The following is a 7,500-nucleotide window of genomic DNA, read 5'->3' as shown; positions in this document are numbered from 1 at the left end:
CAAAGTTAATTTAGTCTTCTTACTGTACAAAAATATTTGCGATAGCTTAGCATAAAAAAAGTGCCTGAAAAATTGTAGGTATTGAAGGAAGAATTTTTGTCTAGCAGCGAAAGGGTTAAGGTGATGACGCAAAGAAAGAATGAGAATAGAAGAAAGACCCGAGCTATAAGAAGGGATGAGGAGGAGGAGGTAAGGAGGAGGAGGAGGGTGGGAGGATAATGGAAAAGGAACGAGAGACGCAGGGAAGGAGAGGAATAGAGGTGCCTTTGTCATGGTCATCCCATTAGGGGAGTAAGACGTCAGATATGATGTGATAGTGTCGCTCTCATAGCACAAGGCTCAGTCCCCTTCCCTCCCTCCACTTCTCTCCAGTTCTCGGACAGACTAAGGAAATGCCCTGCCTAGTTTTTTTTTTTTTTTTTCGACCAGTTTCTAAAGATATTCCGTAGCTTATAAAATACTCTCCGGGGCATTAGCAAATTTTCTGAGATTTTCCAGCAAGCTTCACTGAGAGCACTTCAGCATTCCCAAGAGTCGCAGTAAAGAATGGAGTCTATACAAGCGTTCATATCATCGTGAGGAATTAATGCAGTGATCCCGACAGTGCTTTTAAGAGAGTAAAGTGTGCTAGGGTTTAGAAAGGGAGCTTGATAATGGCTATTGATCTCTCTCTCTCTCTCTCTCTCTCTCTCTCTCTCTCTCTCTCTCTCTCTCTCTCTCTCTCTCTCTCTCTCTCTCTCTCTCTCTCTCTCTCTCCCCCTTCCCTCTACTGCTCTTTAACGCGCTTAGAGAAAGAGAAATTCGGTCTCATCCTTATCCTCTTCCCCTTCCACGCCACTCAAGTTTAACCAACGCCACGAATTTTCCTCTGCCTCCTCGATATCCTCCCTCTCCTTCCTCCTTCACCACCTTCACTCCTTCCCTATGCCTTCCCGTTCCTAACTTTCCCCTTAGTGTTTTTGTCACAATTATTCCATCACGCTTGAATGTGTCCGGCTACCTGACTGGCCTTCTCGTATACAGCACGCACATCCTACTACTCCTCCTCTTCCTCTCCCTCTTCCTCTTCCTCGTTCGTCTCCCTGGCAGCTGTCGAGTCGCCGTCCCAGCTCACAAGTCCCTGCCACGCCCATTCCAGCAAGGCGGTGTGTTGGTCCGCCAGGAGGAGAATGCTTGGCTGACTGAAGCGTGTCCAGGAAGGGAAATGTTGGAGTGACCGCGAGGCATTCACTCCTCCCCTCTTCCTGTCTTTCCAGAGTTTTCTTTTCTTCTTTTTCTTTCTGTAGCCTCTATTCCCTCACATGCAACAAAAAACTATCCTTTTTCTTTCTCTGCGTCATGCAATATTCCATGTTCTTCCATTTCCTACCTTTTTTTTAGATCTTTCATCCCTTCCTTGTTTGACTTCAGTTACCACCTGCTGTTCTCATCCCTTCACTCGCATGAATCGTTTTTCCTAATATAGCAAGACTATCACAGCTTCCCTCCATGTTTGACTGGCACAGGGTGGTAGATAAATAAACTCACTGATCCGGTTGCTAGTTCTGAGTCATTACGAAAAGCTTTTTAAAAGAAGATTAGATAAAGCCATTGATGAGGGTGACAGGTAGAAATAGGTAGGTGTGCTTCATGGAGGGTCTGCCACGTGTAGGTATGATGGCTTCTTGCAGCTTCCCCTTAATTTATTGTGTTATGTTCACTTTACCTTTTCCATCAAGTAATTCAAGTCGTAGTTCTGCATTTACTCTCTATTCCTCCACCAGTCTTTTTTTCCCCTCCTTCAACGAGAGTGTTATGTTCCGGTTCTCAAGCATTTAGTATTTACTTGTACATTATCCCTCTCTCTCCCCTCTATTTAATCTTATTTTTACTTCCCCACTCGTACACTCATTTCTACATATCCCACGTCACACTTTCCTACCATAATTTCCATGATTTCACCTCTTAATTTTTTCCTCTTTCTCAAGCATCCATTTTGTATTTCTGTCGACATAGTTATCTTATTTCCTTATTATTCCAATCGAGCACTTAAACGAATTATTCACATTAATAAAACTCATATATGATTTTCCTATGTACTTCAGTGTCCCATGCTCTTCCTATTCTTTCCTTTGTACTGTTGGTCGGAAATGCTCAGAGCTGAAATAAAAAAGTTCGGGAGATGTCATGATACAGTTTTTTTTTTAATAGTTAAGTCACTTGTAAGAAAAAAGGCTAAAGTTAAAGAATTTATCAGTAATAGGGATGAAAAGAGAAAATAATTATTAATCTCTCTCTCTCTCTCTCTCTCTCTCTCTCTCTCTCTCTCTCTCTCTCTCTCTCTCTCTCTCTCTCTCTCTCTCTCTCTCTCTGTTCATATCATCTCTTCCTTTCTGTGACTACAACCGGATCTCCCACAATTCCTTACATCAAATCATCTATTATTCAATATCCTACTGCTTTACCTTCTTTCTTCCAGACCAAATCCACTTTCTTTTCATTTCCCACATCGATTCCTCCTCCAGTCTTCTTTCCCGCAACCGTAGCCGTGCCTTCTCTCCCTCCACTCCCTGCTGTCAGAACATCTCTCCTAGGCTGACGTGGAAACTAATAATCGTTATCTAATTTACATGTTCTGAATTCTTCCTCTACTGGACAGTTTTACTCCTAATTACTTATATTTCTAAACACTTTTTTTTACTAGTCTTTTCTTTTCTTATTTATTTATTTATTTATTTATTTATTTTTGACAGGACAGTCACATGTAACCCTGACAGCCTTTTGCAGCTTCCCTTTTTCCTCTTGTTCTTATGTTATGATGTAGTTCTACTGGCCAGGTAGGACAAAATTAAGTTCTTATTCTCTCTGCATTTCCGTGTATCTATGCGAACCAATTCTTACAGTTCTCTGAGTGATAACAGAGAGAAATCACAGCAGAAAAAAATTGTTACTTTATACAGCTACGGTTGTCTCTTGTTGGCATTCAGAGAACTACAAAAATTCAATATTTGCATGAACTTACAGAAAAGAGAGGATGCAAGCTTCATTTTTTTTAGGGTGCAAAAGTATCTAGGAGACTACAATACAAAATAGGGCTTTTTCTATGTACGAGGGGACGCTGGCCTAGAGCAACAAAAAGGCTGCAAATGAAAATAACCACTGAAGGTGTAAGTCATCGGAGAAAAAAAAAAAAAATAGTTGTTAATGATCTTAGTGTTTTTTTGGTGATTTTGGGAAACATTGTCCAGCACTGAAAGGATCAAATCTTTGAATACTTATGTGACATCTTCCACATTTTCTTTTTGGTATTTGTTCTTATTTCTATGCATATACGCACGTTCAAATGGTATACCGTAAGTTTCCCCAAGTAAATTTCCCATACCTTGAGCGATTTCCCTAAAATTGTACGCTGGGTTAGATGAGATTAGGTTAAGTTTTGGCATGGATGGAACGGTCATCTCTGTGAATGGAATCTAATTATTTGGTTAAAATTTACATGGAAGACAGACTGAGATACATTATTCTTCCTCTCTTTTTTTCTCTTCTTACTTCTTCTCCGCTTTTTTTCTCCTAATTCTTCCTCTTATTTTTTTTCTACGTCTAATTCTTCCCTCTCTTTTTTCCTACTCTTAATTTTTCCCCCTCTTCTTTTCTACTTCTAATTCTTTCCCTCTTTCTTTTTTTCTCTACTCTCAGTTGTTCCCCTTCTTTTCTTCTACTCCTAATTCTTCCCCTCTCTTTTTTTTCTACTCTTAATTCTTCCCTTTTTTGTAACTCTGCCTCTCTCCTTTTAACACATCTGGAATTAACATCCTTTCGAGTAAAGCTTCCCTGTGTAGAGTGTACAAAGAAGCCACCACTGATGCATCCCCGTGAAATGCAGCATTACCTTATTTCCACTCCTGATCCTACTCTCTTTCACGCACCTCCACTAAGCCTCTCGACCACCGCACAGAATACTTACTTAAGTTGCACGAAGCTTTGCGCTAATTAAGGCCGCGTTACTGCTAATATCATGCATTTCTCTGCAACGCCATTGGGAGATGCTACACATAATTATGCATGAAAGCTCTCTCGTCTGACGTAAATGAGTGTGCTGGTGATTATCGCTTACTTGCATGACTGCTGCCTATATTTGGTTTGCATATCTTAGTTTTCGTTTCTTTTTTATTTTATTTGGGCGTGTCTGTACCTCCAGGAATCTAATATCTCTCTCTCTCTCTCTCTCTCTCTCTCTCTCTCTCTCTCTCTCTCTCTCTCTCTCTCTCTCTCTCTCTCTCTCTCTCTCAGGGTGGCTCCCGTGGTTCGCGTGAGTGGGCGTGGGTGGCTCCGTCTTGACGCCCGCCATGCCGCCCTTACAGCTGCTCTGTACACCATAGTGAGTACCCACCCGCAACCCCCTCCTCCCTCCACACACACACACACACACACACACACACACACACACACACACACCTCAAATCAATGTGCCCTTTCCTGACACACATCAAAGCCTCGCAGTTTAATCAGTGTCCTGCGTCGGCGCTACATCATCACTCTCACATTCTCACAAAACTAATATTCCGTCCTCCGCCCGTCCAAACCATACTTCTCCACTGCCCCTGCCGTCGTTCCTTCCTCAGTTCCTCCATTCGTTCCTCTCTCTCTCTCTCCATTCATTCAGCTATTCACTCACTCATTCATTCGTGTGTTCATTCCCTGCTTCGAATCTTCTATCCATTTTTTTTTCAGTTGGAAATTTTTTTTTCTATTCGTCAGTCACTCGGTACCATTTCAGTAAACGTGCATCAGAGAGAGAGAGAGAGAGAGAGAGAGAGAGAGAGAGAGAGAGAGAGAGAGAGAGAGAGAGAGAGAGAGAGAGAGAGAGAGAGAGAGAGAGACGGAGACTGGCAAGGAGACAAACAGATAGACAGACAGACAGAATCGGAGACAGGCAAGGAGACGAACAGATAGACAGACAAACAGAAAGACGGACAGGCAGACAGACAGAAAGGAGACAAGAGACCTACAGACAAACAAACAGACACACACACACACACACACACACACACACACATCTAAGCCACCAGTACATTAGCTACTACCATTCCACAGTTCCCTCACGCCGACCATCACACTGTCTTACATTATTCGCATCACAAACTCAAGAAATTAAAACCGAGAGCAACAACTTTAACTACATCGAACACGTAGTTGTTGTTCTTTTTCTTTCTTTTTTTTTCCCCTCCGACAGAACACAACCAAGACAGGCGATGCCCTTTAAATTTTCACCGGCAAAACATGAGTGGTAAAAATACATATTGAAGCGAATGGCAAGTTTGATACTATAACCCCTCCCCCCATTTTCTGTGAAGGGACTTTAACATTTAGAGTGAAAGATTACGAGAGAGAGAGAGAGAGAGAGAGAGAGAGAGAGAGAGAGAGAGAGAGAGAGAGAGAGAGAGAGAGAGAGAGAGAGAGAGAGAGAGAGAGAGAGAGAGAGAGAGAGAGAGAGAGAGAGAGAGAGAGAGAGAGAGAGAGAGAGAGAGACTGATTGATAAATTGATTGACACATAAATAGATAAGATAAATAGATACACAGGTAGGTAGGTAGGAAGATAGAGAGATAGGTAGATAGATAGATAGACAGATAAATAGATAGATAGATAGATAGATAGATGACATATATAGACATAGCTAGATACATAGATAGATAGATAGTTAGATAGATAGATAGATAGATAGATAGATAGACGGATAGATAGATACATTATTAAAAAGATGGAAAAATGAGAGAGAGAGAGAGAGAGAGAGAGAGAGAGAGAGAGAGAGAGAGAGAGAGAGACCCATCCCACCCCACGCATCCAGCAAAACTGAGCAAAGAAGAGACACGTGGGAGGAGCGGCAGGATCACCCCTCCCTCCCTCACTCCCTCCCACTTCCCAGGGCATTGCGTTGCGAGGGACGAGTCACGTGAACTTATCGGCGAGGCTCCCCAGAGTATCCACAAGATTAAGCTAATGAGTCCTGTCCGTAACGTGCTTCTGCTGGTTTTCTTAAAGAGGTATTACTTAGCGTCTCAGAATCTCCTTCTATAAGATGGTTTTGTTGTAATACTCTTCGTCAGGGTGGTGTTGGTTGGTTTATATATGTTTTAATGATAGTTTGCGTAATGTAAGGAGAGGATTTTTAAAGTTTTATGTAATATCTGAAAATCTCCTTATAGTTGTTTGTTGTTATACGCTGAGTTATATTCGTTTGTTAATAGTGATTTACTAATATTTGGTGTGGTGTAAGGAGAGAGAGAGAGAGAGAGAGAGAGAGAGAGAGAGAGAGAGTGTGTGTGTGTGTGTGTGTGTGTGTTTATGGTTTCCAGTTTTATGTTGTCGATAGAAAAGGACCTAAAGATCATTTTTTGCCAACAGGTGGTGGAATGTTTGCAGACTACATACAATATCTTCTCTTATTCCTGCCTCCTTTTTGAGAGCGAGCGGCATTCGAGCAAACTTTTGATTGTCTTTTATTTTTTCAACTTTATTTTTACCTCTTTTTTTATTTATTTTTTATTCTATTTTTTTTTTATTTCTATTTCTCTTTTCTTTTTATTTCATTTTTTTACGTGGATGATCTCCATGACGCAAAAAATGGATTTCTATTACGTCCTTTCATCACTACTGCAGTCTCTCTCTCTCTCTCTCTCTCTCTCTCTCTCTCTCTCTCTCTCCTCTCTCTCTCTCTCTCTCTCTCTCTCTCTTCTCTCTCTCTCTCTCTCTATCCTGGGCTAAGCTTTCCCTTTTAAACATTAAATAACATTAAATTCCTACAAAAAACATGAAATTACAGTATCGAGGGTTAGCATTCGCCCAAATGTACGTGCGAATTTTTGTGCATACAGATACTCGACTGAAAAGAACAGTATTGGCTCCTTTTCCTCTCCTCTTCCTGGAAAAAAAAAGAAAAAAAAGAAAAAAACTACTCATTCAATCCAGTGAGAGTAGTATTTTTTTTTTTTTTTTTACCCTTCCTGAAGCTTCAGAATAATGCATACAGTTGTGTGTCATGAATGAAGAGTGGAATGTAAGTTTACTGCGGGTTCAGATGTCACGTTATACTCCTCTCTCTCTCTCTCTCTCTCTCTCTCTCTCTCTCTCTCTCTTGAAGGCTGTCTAATTAGTCATCCACCTCTTTTTATCCCTTCTTCTATCCCTTTATTCATCTTTATTGCTTTATTTTTTTTCTGTTTTGGTTTATCTATCTATCTGTGAGTTTATCTGACTATCTACCTGTCTGTCTATCTATCTGTCAATTTATCTATTTGTTTGTTTACCTGGCTGTTTATCTGCCTATCTACCTATCTATCTACCCATCTATCTATCTATCTATATGACTGTGTCTATCTAAATATCTATCCATTCATATATGTTTATCCATCTATTTATCAATCCATCCATCCATCCATCTATCTACCCATCTATCTATTAATCTATCCACCAATGAATCCATCTATCCATCCAGTGTCTTTCTTAACTTGAACAACAGTTT

At 40.7% G+C, this 7,500-nt stretch overlaps 1 protein-coding gene across 1 annotated transcript in view; it reads left to right on the top strand.

Annotated features, from left to right (window-relative positions):
- The window catches only part of LOC135107721 (uncharacterized), a 51,371-nt gene that overhangs the window by 31,295 nt on the left and 12,576 nt on the right, over positions 1-7,500 (top strand). Inside the window, exon 3 of the mRNA XM_064017915.1 lies at positions 4,270-4,357. The gene's annotated coding sequence lies outside the window, so the exon portion shown is untranslated. The remainder of the gene's footprint in view (positions 1-4,269; positions 4,358-7,500) is intronic.

This window comes from Scylla paramamosain, chromosome 15 (assembly GCF_035594125.1).
Source record: "Scylla paramamosain isolate STU-SP2022 chromosome 15, ASM3559412v1, whole genome shotgun sequence".
Classification (NCBI taxonomy): Eukaryota; Metazoa; Arthropoda; class Malacostraca; order Decapoda; family Portunidae; genus Scylla; species Scylla paramamosain.
The sequence above is the reverse complement of the archived record's forward strand: the minus strand, read 5'-3'. Positions and strand labels throughout refer to the sequence as shown.